The sequence below is a fragment of the Lontra canadensis genome, unplaced genomic scaffold (genome assembly GCF_010015895.1).
Source record: "Lontra canadensis isolate GAN:19392208 unplaced genomic scaffold, GSC_riverotter_1.0 scaffold37, whole genome shotgun sequence".
Taxonomy (NCBI): Eukaryota; Metazoa; Chordata; class Mammalia; order Carnivora; family Mustelidae; genus Lontra; species Lontra canadensis.
Genome location: NW_022631031.1, coordinates 13905014 through 13918514, shown reverse-complemented (window position 1 = coordinate 13918514; position 13501 = coordinate 13905014). Strand labels below are relative to the sequence as shown.

The window sequence follows — 13501 nt, the reverse complement described above, 5'->3', positions numbered from 1 at the left end:
GTTAAAATTTAGTCACTCATGAAGTGGAATTTACCATGTAAATTATGTAGGTCGTGTAAACATTGTTTCTGGCTTTCAGAAAATATTGAGGACTTCACCATTTCCAATTGGAAAATAAAGCCAAGTAAATGGAAGTCAGGAGAGATGATTATAAAAAACACAGTGTTCCCTTCAACTGGCTTCTCTCTGTGTTTACTTATTATAGACATTATATTTACTGAACAATTAAAGCAAGGAAAATTGTCATCAGGAAACCTCCTGGACATTCTCGTAACTGCTCATTGAATCCAGGAGATGTGATTATTAACGTCATTACCTAAGAGACAAGACAACCTGAAGTTTACATATGTTTATGAAAAGATGGTTAGCTTTATTTAGTAAATAAGGAATTACTATTTTCTAGTAGTGAATACATATGTATGTCACTAACAAGTTAACTAGTGTTTTCTGCCTGCCTGCATTAAAACAATAAGGGCAATAGCATGTCTCTGTTTCCTTAGTCTCGTGTTTCTTCATTTTAGTAATGTATTAAAGCAAAGATGGTAGGACCCTGTCCCTGGAGAATCTAATTCAGTAAATCTGAGTTTACATACTTTTCTACATATTTTATTTTATAAAAATAAAGAAAAAAAACAAGAGCTCACCTAGAGAGTAATCAGATACAAGAAAATTTAGTATACTTTTCACTAAACCAGTGGTTGACCACCTTTTAAGAGAGGTGTGTTATGGTTTTAGCCTGAGTATGGTTTATTTGTTTATTCACCAACTTGAGGAAGAAGAGGCAACCAAACTAGGTCTTGACAGAAATTAAAGAATATGTGATCATCAATACTCTTAATGATAGTAGCTGTCTTAAGAAATAGAAAGGGAACTGTGTAGGTGGTACCGTATATTACCCCCTCCAACATCCCCATGCTGTCTTTGGCTGTACATCACAGGGCCTTGATCACTGCATTGAATCCTAGAATATAAGTGGAACTGTGGGAGATTTTATGTTGAAAAGTTTAAAGTCACTATTGTTTCAATTTAATGTCTTTTTTTTTTTTTTTTTTTTTTAAAGAAATGACATGTGGGGCACCTGGGTGGCTCAGTGGGTTTAGCCTCTGCCTTCAGCTCAGGTCATGATCCCAGGGTCTTGGGATCGAGCCCCGCATCGGGCTCTCTGCTCAGTGGGGAACCTGCCTTCCCCTCCCTCTCTGCCTGCCTCTCTGCCTACTTGTGATCTCGGTCTGTCAAATAAATAAATAAATAAATAAATAAATCTGAAAAAAAAAAAAAAGAAAGAAAATGACATGCTACATAACAGTGATGAAAAGTTTAGTGGGGTATCGGATTAGTTTTGAAAACCTAGCTCTTGATAACTCTTACTTGGAATGCCCTTCCAGGCCTGTCGAGGTATACTAACACTGGCACAAAAGGGTTGGATAGTTTCTTTTCATTAAATTCAAAGAAGGTCATTGTCATGACATGCATGTCCTAATAATTGAATCTTTCCACAAAGTGTATTCATGATAACCTGTCATTTGATAAATTCATAAATGTAAGAATGAATGGAGAAATTAAATGTATTATATTTCTCTCTCTCTCTCTCTTTGATTTGCTTTCTCTGTAATTTTTTCTTATTATTCCAATAGTATGCATATGGCTAAATCAAGCACTGATTTAAAAACGGACCATGTCATTTTGAGCCAAACTTCCTGCAAAATAATAACTGAGTTTTTAGTTGTGATATAAGTAAATAAACCATCCTTAGGCTACACCCATAACCCAGCTCTCTTAAATGGTGGCCAGCTGCTGGTTAGTGAGTAGTGTACTTAATTCTCTCGTTTTGATTACCTGCCAGGTGAGCCTTTTTTATTTCTTGTTAATTAAAGTACAGATGTGGAAAAGTGCACATGTTAAAAATATACAGCTCAATTAACTCAGTAAGCAATTTTAAGGCCTGTATGAATTGTATTGTAGTACTAAGTTTATACTTACCTTCTTGAAAGATCTGCAGATTGCCATGTTCTTTTGCATATATTACAATAAACCTTTAACATGTAAGATTATTATTATATATAATAATGTGTTATTATTATTACATTTCTATAGATGAGGAAACAAATTCAGAGAGTTAACATTTTATGTCCAAATTCCCATAGCTAGTAGGTGGAAGAAATGGTACTCAAATCTAGGTTTTCTTGTTCAAAGTCACATGGCTGTTTTTCCTTAATGCTGTCTTTGTGAGGTAGATGCCATAGCACACTGCCCAGATCTGTCCCTTCCCCCTTTCAGAACAAAACCACTCATTTCCCCAGTTGCTGAGAGTGTTGGTGGGTGATAGCTCTTAAATGAGTCAGCAAGTTTTCTTTAGGAATTGACCTAATCCAAGAAGACTACTGCCTAGCCATGACTGCACCCTTTGGGAAGATGTCAGTTCACATCCAGTTACTAGTTGATGGAGGGGTCTGTCACTCTTCATAGTTCTGAAACAACTCATAAAAACCATTCTAGTTCTAGAGCTTTCCTGGCATGATTGTTGATACCTTTATTGAATATGCATCACAGTTTACCTTCCTTCACTGCCCAGTCCAGGTGTTGATCCAGAAAACACCAGCGCATGAACTAATTATGTGCAAATTGCTGTTTTAGAGTCTGCCTTCCCAGAAACACAGGTGAACTTTCTTTGTAGTGTTCTTTTCTTTTTTAAGGTACTTTATGCCTCCTTAGAACTGTATGCATTCAGTCAACAAAAATTGAGTGCCCATGTAACAGTCAGAAGTGGATTAAAAACAGGAACCACTTTATTTTCAGCAAAAGTAGATTTTATATAAGGAATTTGGTTTTTCCAAACCATTCAAATGACTGGGCCTCCATAACTGATTGCCATATCTGCCACAATCAAAAAGATGGTAATCAAGTCATCACGTTGTACACCTTGAATATGTACAATTTTTATTTAAAAAAATTTTTTTAAAGAGAGGAGATGGAGAATCAGAAAGATATGTTTACTTGATGAGTGTAGATTTTAGCACTTTAGCTGCCATTCCAAGAACAGACAACAACTTCTAGAATCTAGTTTCCAAAGCCTCATTAGACCTAATAGATTTGCACCAGCAAAATGGATGCCTTGTACAGGCTCTGCTTATTTCCACATTTAACATAGTTCCACATGTGAATAGATGCATGTGTATGATTCAAGAATATAAGTCACCTGTGGAAACTTACCTAGACGCTGTTTAGGAGAAGGTTATTTTTTTTCGCTTTCTGGCCTTTGCAGTATAGTAAGTCTCCCCAGAAGGAAGTTGAGATAGATGAATCATGAGCCAGTCCTTGCCTTCACCAGGCTTATATTTTAGAGAAAATGTAAAACAAAAAACAAAAGCAAGAACAAAACAAAAAAACAGGTATGGCATACAGTAACACTCTCAGATGCTGTTATTAGAAGATCAGCAAACTTTAATAATGAAAAATGTGTTTGGAAACAGCACAATTTGTTGCCTATAGGAATTTTTATCCTGAGAAAAAGGATGTTTTATTATCTTGACTATAAAATATAATTATTTTTTTGTAAAAGTTTATATGTGATCATCTTTAAAGTACCAAAAAGCCAAATACAAATAAAGCATAGAAAATTATTTGAATCAAAAAAGTTCTGACATAAATCTACATGTTATAGGTAATCATACTAAGAATCATTGCAATAATTACCCAAAGTAATATTAAAGTTAACAATATGCCCAACATCATTAGCCATCAGGGAAATATAAATCAAAACCACAATGAGATGCCACCTTGCATCAGGTAGAATGGGAAAAATTAACAAAACAGGAAACTACAAATATTGGTGACGATATGGAGAAAGGGGAGCCCTCTAACACTGTTGGTGGGAATGCAATCTGGTACAGTCACTCTGGAAAACAGTATGGAGGTTTCTCAAGATGTTAAAAATATAGCTACCCTGTGACCCAGCAATTGCACTACTGGGTATTTACTCCGAAGATATAGATGCAGTGAAAAGAAGGAGCACATGTACCCTAATGTTCATAGCAGCAAGGTCCACAATAGCCAAACTCTGGAAAGAGCAGAGATGCCCTCCAACAGATGAATGGGTAAAGAAGATGTGGTACATACAAACAATGGAATATTATTTGGCCATCAGAAAGGATGAATTCCCACCATTTGCACTGACAAGGATGAAACTGTAGGGGATTATGCTAAGTGAAGTAAGTCAAGCAGAGAAAGACAATTATCGTATGGTTTCACTCATATGTGGAACATAAACAGTAGTGTAGAGGACCACAGGGGAAGGGAGGGAAATCTGAAGGGGAAGAAATCAGAGAGGGAGATGAACCATGACAGACTATGGGTCCTGGGAAAGGAACTGAGAGTCTCAGAAGGAAGGGAGTAGAAGGATGGTGTAACAAGGTGATGGTATTAAGGAGGGCATGTGTTGTGATGAGCACGGGGGCGTTATACGTAACTAATGAATCATTGAACACTACATCAGAAACAAATGATGTAGTATATGTTGGCTAACTGAACATCATAATAATAAAAAAAATTTAACAAAGAGATGTTTGGTCTTAAATTTAAATTCTCATGTATATTTATAATAATAGATCAGCATGAAAATATATCTGCATTTTTTAACAGTAAAAGTAGGTAAGTTGGCAAATGCTGTATTCCTCAATGAAATGAGAAAACAGATCAAGGATAAAATGTTGGATAGTCTTATCAACCAGGCCACCTTTCAGGATAAATTTTCAGGGTAGCGTTCTGCACATGTAACTGAATTGATTATTCTAGAGCCAGTATTTTTATTTACTGAGTTTGCAGATAAAAATGTAATGAATAATTATATGTCAGGATTGGTAGGAATACCAAGTGTTATTTCACAACTGCCCCTATGTATTCTTTTCTGACACAGCCTACAGAGATCCAGGCTTTCTCTGTTTGAGTTGATTCATTTCCTTTCATTGATGAGCTGCTTTCACGATGTGCTGTTCCTGAATCTGGCTGTAGATAGATTTTGATAGATATTTGTGACAAACCATGCATTTTTTATGAGGATGATGTTGACATGTCTCCTTCAGTTTCTGGTTATAGTCATTGGCTGCTTTTTCTCGTGATGTAAGCATACCCACTTTTTCAGAAGCATTAGCATTCCGTGGACGAATGTTCATTTCATCAGATCCACACATAATATATTTGCTGTTAGACATCCCATTTTACTGTAACCCATGTTACATTTTTTTTTTTTTGTGATAGACTTCCCTGCTTCTATTTTTTTCTGCAAGAAAGATTCAGATAGGTTTATCAAAACTAGCAGACACAAACTCTTTCCTACTGGGAGAGTGATCCACATCAAGCACCATACATACATGATCCACATGACCAAGAGTGTTCAGTACATGCATATCAGAAGTATGTAAGTTGTGACATTCATTTGCTGCAGTAAAAATGAAAGCTTCTATAGGGTTCCAACAAATTGTATTTGTTCTTATCTTTAAGATGACTTTTTTCAGAGGAGTACCTTGTTTCATATCATAAAGCACTGTATTCCTGTCAGAAGCACAACTTCCCAAGAGAAATGTCTCAATTGGGTTTAATTTAACACTGTTTATACTGTTGCATCCCCAGGTCATTGAACATATAAGATTGGTTCTTTGCTCATTCCAAATGTCTCCTTGGTGTCTACATGTGGAAAAAACAGCTTCTTTCCTGTGATGATCAATTCCTGTATTTACTCCCTTTCCTAATATTGTATGTGGTGGTTGGTTCCTCCTCTTCTCCATAGCCTGGTCCATCTATTTTCTACTACGTCACAGTTTTGTCATTGACAGCAGAAAAAAAAAATCCCACATAAATGAGTACATATTCTTCATACAAAACCCCTCATATGTTTGCATTGTACAGATACATTTTCACTGGTCAAGTTCCAAATTCTAACCTCTCCATCACATGCTCCAGAAAGGACAGTAGCCAGGCTCTTTGGCTGCTTTGCCAAGTGTTGACTTCATCTTGGTGACCATCCGGGGAAGCTAGGAATGGTTTTCAAATACCCGTTCCAGTTTGGTAGCATTTAAAGCTCTTACAGATTCTCATAGGACCTTACAAGAACGTAAGGTAGGATCATAGTTTCTTGGAACTGGTGATGTAGATGCAAATCTTCTTTGCTTCCTGAAAGTTCTGAATCTGAATCCTCAGAACTTTCTGAATCCTCAATCACTCTGCCTTTTCTGGTTCCTGCAGTTTTCCATTAATCCTTACTATTGTCATGGCAGTACTAAAAAGAACCTCAGAAAATCTCCTAGGTTCCAAACATGGGAACCCCTTGTTCCCACCATACCAGCAACCAATTTCCCTTGGTAATTGGAATCCGTCAGTATATTCCTTACTGGAATTTATATTATAGTGCCAATGTAATATAGTTCCTGAAATATACCATTCAGGAGTCATTGCATGAATTGATTTGGGATCCTGAAAGACAGCGTGAGTTTAGATATCTGCTACCACTTTTGAAAGAATTCTACTGGACTCAGCAAAACTGATCCATTAAGTTTGGAATATTCATGTTGTGAAAATTAAACTTGATTAAGGCTTGACCTAACTCAGACTCTCCAGATTTTAGATGTGAATAGGTTAACACTGAAGAGTACAAAATATGGATTATAGTATCCAAGGGGTTCCTATTTTGGCAAAGGAAAGAAGATCTTTTGGCTGAGTGAACCTGAACAAATAATACAAAATTGAGTATAGAACACTGATGCTTAAACTGTTCTTAAACTTTGAGAATCTAGTAAAAGCTATAAACACATATTTCAGACATGCAGAAGTATACACAGATATGCAAATACAAAATACTTTACAAATATCAGCTGATTAATAGACCCTTTGAGCTTCTGTGGTCTCTTAAAGTCCTTGAGTCTTGGCTTAAGAAGTTCTAGTCTACAATCACATTCTCTCTTAAATTTCTGAGGATTTTGAGTTTTCAGTTCTCAAAAAGTGCTAATATATGTACATGCATGATATACATATAGCATACATGTATACATATATCATGTGTATATGTATATCATATATATATAAAATGAAATATATCCTACTAAATATCATGATAGCAAAGCAATGTAGCCTACTTAAGCCAGTTGTCTCAAAAATTGTTACTATGTACCCCATCAGTAACACATTTTTGAGACTATTCTACTACCCAGTTTTGCAGAGGCTAGAAAATTACTCCATTTGTTTCTCTGTTTACCTCTGTCACAGTAATAAAATATAAGTAATAAAATATAAGCAGATTACTTAATACCAAGTGAGTAGTGGTATGATCTTGAACAAGTCATGGATCTTTGTTAGTCATGTCTTCATCTATAAATTTTCTTTGTAATTCGATTTATCTTGTTCAGTGCTAAAATTTTATAATTCTTTAAGTTGATGCTAGAATATAGGATTGTATTTATTGAATTGTCTTTGATATACAAAGACAATACAAGGATCAGAGGAGGTCCTGGTATGTACATTATGCCTCAAAAATATGAAATACTAAACTGAAATAAGGGAAATTTCTTATGCCCTAATTCCAATTCACAATATGAATGAATGAATGTGCTTCTCTTTAGGAATATGTATTACCTCTTTAACCCATGATAATGATGCTATCATGGGGTTGTGTATGACCTGAGTCCCAGGGTGCTCAGAACAGCATGGGTAATGATAATGACCCTAGGGCCTGATCTGTTTGTCTTTCATGCTAAATTTGCTAAAGGAATGGGGTGAGTGAGGGACTGAAATAGAATGGCTGTGGTTAAATGTGCAGGGGCCTCAAAGGCACTGATTAGCCAGGAAAGTAATAATAATCAGAGTAACCATAATAAAGCTATCTCAGGACATGAGTAATAGTGTGCAAAGCTAAAGAGTATCTCTGCCTGCATCTAGGGAGTAGATTTAGAAAACTTGGTTTATTTTATTATTATTATGGATAGAGTGCTTAAAACTAAAATGCTAGGTCCCCAATCCAAGGGGAGGTTGCTGGAATGAGGAATAGTTTGACATTTGATAACAGGGCAAGCTGTTTAAGTGGGAGGCAGCACTGATGGCTTTATAATTTGCTCTTTCATTTATGTGTTTGGCTTCTGCTGCAACCAGCTGGCATGAAGGATCTCTCTGGTGTTTTGAATCAAGAAGGGAATAAAACACACTCAGGCTTCACTACAGATAACCTGAACATTTTGAATTTGGTTCATGGCAAGAGAAATGTGTACTTTGGATTTATTTTTTAATAGTGGTGGTATGTTGACTGAACTGATCTCCTTTATGACTTGAGAAATTATTTATGCAGTAGTGCCTGGATTTAAGAAAGGCAATATATACTTATGGAAGGAAATGTTTATCTCATCTGAAAACAATTGACATCTATGAACAATGGCTGCTTAATGAAAAAATATCTTTTGGCAAGTAATAGAAAATTGTTGAATTTTGGATGCAGGATTAGCAGTGGTTTTTCCTCTTAGCCTTACCTTGATCTGTTTATATTGGATTTGTTACTTGAATTTAGTCATTGTTATACAATTATGAAAAAAAGAAAATATTTTATGCCCTTTGTCTTTGAACTGATCTCTACTTTTTATTTAATTTTCTAAGAATGTGTGATGCGTAACAAATGTGTGTGTGTGTATGTGTGTGTGTGTGTATGATCTTAAGAGTACATTTCAATTATTTTTATCTGTTAATCACACCTTTTAACTATCACCCAGATCAAGATATACAATAGTATTAGAAGATTCCTTTATACTCTTCTATGATCTGGCTGAACACCGTCAATATTATTCTGCTTGGCCAGCTCATTTTGGCTTGGCTCCTCCTACATTCCCAAAGAGAACAGTTGTTATGACTTCTATCACACAGATTGGTTTTGCCTATTGGAGACCGTTATATAAATGTAATCATATAGTATTTTTGTATATGGGTCTGTTTTCTTTCACTCAGTGCTATGTCTGTGAGACTGTCCATATTGTTGCTTACAGAAATAGATTGCTCATACTCATGGCCATGCAATATACCATTTAGAAGATCAGTATTCTAAAATTATGTAAGTTCTTCTATTCACAGATATTTGGGTTGTTTCCAGTATTTCACTATGTCAAATAATGATATTATTAATTTTTTGACATATCCTTCAGTGAACATATATATTCAAATTTACAATATTCAATAGTGAATTTGTTGTGTTATAAGATATTAGTATATATTTTTTTAGGAGATACACTGATAGCTTTCCAAAAACATTGTACTTATTCATATTCTTACTACAGTACTTGCCCCCAGTGTTTCTGGCAAATGTATAGTGGTGTCATTGTGTGTGTGTGTGTGTGTGTATTTTATATAATCTTTTTTTTCGAAGACTTTAATTATTTTGAAGACTTTAATTTGTTTAAAACTAAACAGTTTTAGTTTCACGATAAACCAATAAGAAGGTAGAGAGATTTCCCATCTGTCCCCTCCCCCCACCCATGCATGGCTTCCCCCATTACCAACATTACCCACCAGTGGTAACTTTATTAGTATGGAAGACCTGCATTGACACATCATAATCACCCAAAGGCCATAGTCCACATTAAGTTTCACTCTTCTTTTTGTACATTCTGTGGATTTGGACAAATGTGTAATGACATCATTATAATATGATACAGGGTATTTTCACCACCCTAAAAATCCTCTGTGCTCTATTTATCCCATCCCCTGCCCACAATGATCCAGTTATCTTTTTACTGTTTCCACATTTTTTTCTGTCCAGAATGTTATGTAGTTGGAATCATAGGATATGTAGCCTTTTCACACTTTCACTTAACAATATTCATTTAAGGTTCCTTCTTGTCTGTTCATGGTTTGATAGCTCATTTCTTGTTAGAACTGAATAATATTCCATCGTTTGGAATCTAGAATTCTATAATTTTCTTTTTTTTTTTTTTTTAAGATTTTATTTATTTGGGGACGCCTGGGTGGCTCAGTTGGTTAAGCAGCTGCCTTCGGCTTAGGTCATGATCCCAGCGTCCTGGGATCGAGTCCCACATCGGCCTCCTTGCTCATCAGGGAGCCTGCTTCTCCCTCTGCCTCTGCCTGCCATTCTGTCTGCCTGTGCTCGCTCTCTCTCCCTCTCTCTCTCTGACAAATAAATAAATAAAATCTTTAAAAAAAAAAGATTTATTTGACAAAGAGAGATCACAAGTAGGCAGAGAAGGAGAAAGAGAGAGGGAGGGAGGAGGAAGCAGGCTCCCTGCCTAGCAGAGAGCCCGATGCGGGACTCGATCCCAGGACCCTGAGATCATGACCTGAGCTGAAGGCAGAGGCTTAACCCACTGAGCCACCCAGGCAGCCCTAGAATTCTATAATTTTCTATTGTATTCCAGTTTATTAATTCATTCACATACTGAGGGACATATTGGTTGCCTTCAAATTTTGGCAATTCTGGACAAAGCTGCTGTAAACATTTATGTGCAGGATTTTTGTGTGGACATGTTCTCAATTCCCTTGGGTAATTACTAAGGAGAGTGACTGCTGAATCATATGCTAAGAATATGTTAGTTTTGTATGAAGTCACCAAACTGTGTCCTAAAGTGTCTGTACCATTTTGAATTTTCACTAGCAAGGAATAAAAGTTCCCATTGCTCCATATTCTTGACAACATTTGGTGTTGCCAGTGTTCCAAATTTTGTCCATTCTAATAGCTATGTAGTGACATCTCACTGCTACTTTAATTTGTACTTTTTTGGTGACATATGATTTTAGAACATCTTTTCATATGCTTACTTACTCTCTGAATATCTTTTTTAGAGAAGGGTCTGTTTAGATCTTTGGCCCATTTTAAAATCAGTAGTTCATTTTCTTATTGTTGGGTTTTAAGAGTTCTTTGTATATTTTAGGGGTGCCTGGGTAGCTCAGTTGGTTAAGTGTCAACTCTTAATTTCATCTCCGGTCATGATCTTGGGGGCCTGAGATCAAGCTCTGTGTTGTCAGGCTTTGTGCTCAGTGGGGATTCTTTCTCTGTCTGCCCCTCTACCCCCACTCATGTGGGGGAACTCTCTCTCTCTCTCTCAAATAAATAAATCTTTAAGAATAAAAAAAATTCTTTATACAGTTTGGATGTGTCTTTGCAATATTTTCTCCCGGTCTGTGGACTTGTATTCTTATTCTCTTGACATGGACTTTCGCAGAAGTTTTAATTTTAATGAATTCCAGCTTACCAATTATTTCTTTCATGGATTGTGCCTTTGGTATTATATCTATTAAGTCATCATCATTTCTAAGGTCATCTAGGTTTTCTCCTATGTTATCCTCTAGGAGTTTTATAGTTTTGAATATATGATCCAGTTTGAGTTAATTTTTGTGAAGAGCATAAAGTCTGTCTGAATTATCTAGATTCATTTTTTGATGAATCTAGATTCATTATTCATCAACATGTGTATGTCCAGTTGTTCCATAACATGAGAAGACTATCTTTGATCTATTTTATTACCTTTGCTGCTTTGCCAAAAATCAATTGATCGTGTTTGTGTGGGTCTATTTTTGGTTTTGCTATTTGGTTCCATTGAGCTATCTCTGTTTTTTTTTTTTTTTTTTTTTTCACTAATAGCACATTGTCTTGATTACTGTAGCTTTATAGTAGGTCTCAAATTCAGGTACTGTCAGTCCCCTGACTTTGTTCTTCAATATCATGCTAACTATTCTGCTTCTTTTGCTTGTCCATCTAAACTTTAGAATCAGTTTGTCAATATCCACAAAGTAACCTTGCTGAGATTTGATTGGGATTATACTGAATCTGTAGATCAGTTTGGGAAGAACTGATATGTTGACAATACTGAGTCTTCCTATTCATGGACATGGAATACCTTTCCATTTATTTAGTTCTTATTTGATTTCATTTATCAGAAATTTATAGTTTTCCTCTTGTAGACCTTATAAATATTTGTCACACTGTGGTTTTAATTTACATAGCCTCTTTGTGAAATGCCTGTCCAAATTGTTTGCTTACTTTTTTCTGTGGGGTCATCTATCTATGTTTCTTGAGTTGTAGATTTTTTTTATGTAGTCTGTTTATTTTTCCTAAACATTATATGTAATATGTATGTATGTGACAGTGTGTGTGTATAGATATGTATGTGTATATTATATTCTAAACTGTCTTCATGGAGTATTTTGATAAATAGGCACAAATTATTAGTGTTATCTTTGGCTGATGATGTTTGTTTCCTCATTCAGAAAGCTATTATTTTGGTCATGAAAACATTCACATATATTATCTCCTACAGCCTCTATTGTTTTGTACTTTACATTTAGTTCTACACATCATCTGGAATCAATTTTGGAGTACTCCGGATATAAAGATTAAGATTTATTAACCTAATTTTTACCCCACTGCCATGCAATGTCACCTTTATCTTAAGTCTGTGGCTGTTTATATAATACTGTTCCTAGATGTTTATTATATGCCATTGGCCAGATTTTCTCTTCATGTGTCAGTATCATAAAAACTTACTTATTATGATTTCTTGGTGATCATGGTGTATGGTAATGTAAATACTCTGACTTTGTTTTCATTTAAGATCACCTTGCCTCATCTTGACATTTTTGCATTTTGATTTGAATTTTAAAATAAACTTATTAATGTCTATAAAAATAAAGCTTTGACTTTAATTGGGATTGAATTGAATCTATTTAGTTACTCTGTGTAATTTGGGAAAGAATTACTATATTTACAAAATTTAATAAATTATTTATCTCCTCTTTAATTTTTCTAAGTAATATTTTATAGTTTTATGGGCAAAGATTATACACAATTTTTATTAGATAAATATATAAGGAATTTTATGTGTTTGATGCTAAATTAATACTTTCTTTAAAAATTTTTACTTTCTAATTGTTTTTTATTCAACAGTCGTAATTTTTTTTTTTAATAATTTTATTTTTTATAAACATATATATATATATATATATTTTTCCCCCAGGGGTACAGGTCTGTGAATCTCCACGTTTACAAACTTCACAGCACTCACCATAACAGTCGTAATATTTTTTAAAGATTTTATTTATTGGGGTGCCTGGGTGGCTCAGTGGGTTAAAGCCTCTGCCTTCGGCTCAGATCATGATCCCCGAGTCTTGGGATCGAGTCCTGCATCAGGCTCTCTGCTCAGCAGGGAGCCTGCTTCCTCCTCTCTCTCTGCCTGCCTCTCTGCCTACTTGTGTCTGTCAAATAAATAAATAAAATCTTTTTTTTTTAAAGATTTTATTTATTTATTTGACAGACAGAGATAACAAGTAGGCAGAGAGGCAGGTAGAGAGAGAAGAAGGGAAGCAGGCTTCCCACTGAGCAAAGAGCCCAATGCAGGGCTCGATCCCGGGACCCTGGGATCATGACCTGAGCCGAAGGCAGAGGCCTTAACCCACTGAGCCACTCAGGCACCCCTATTCAACAGTCATATTAAATTTACTTATTGATTCTAATACTTTATGAATGCTT

At 35.4% G+C, this 13501-nt stretch overlaps 1 pseudogene; it reads right to left on the bottom strand.

Annotated features, from left to right (window-relative positions):
- Positions 1-1261: 1261 nt before the first annotated feature.
- LOC116874536 overlaps positions 1262-13501 on the bottom strand; it is a 36068-nt pseudogene continuing 23828 nt past the window's right edge.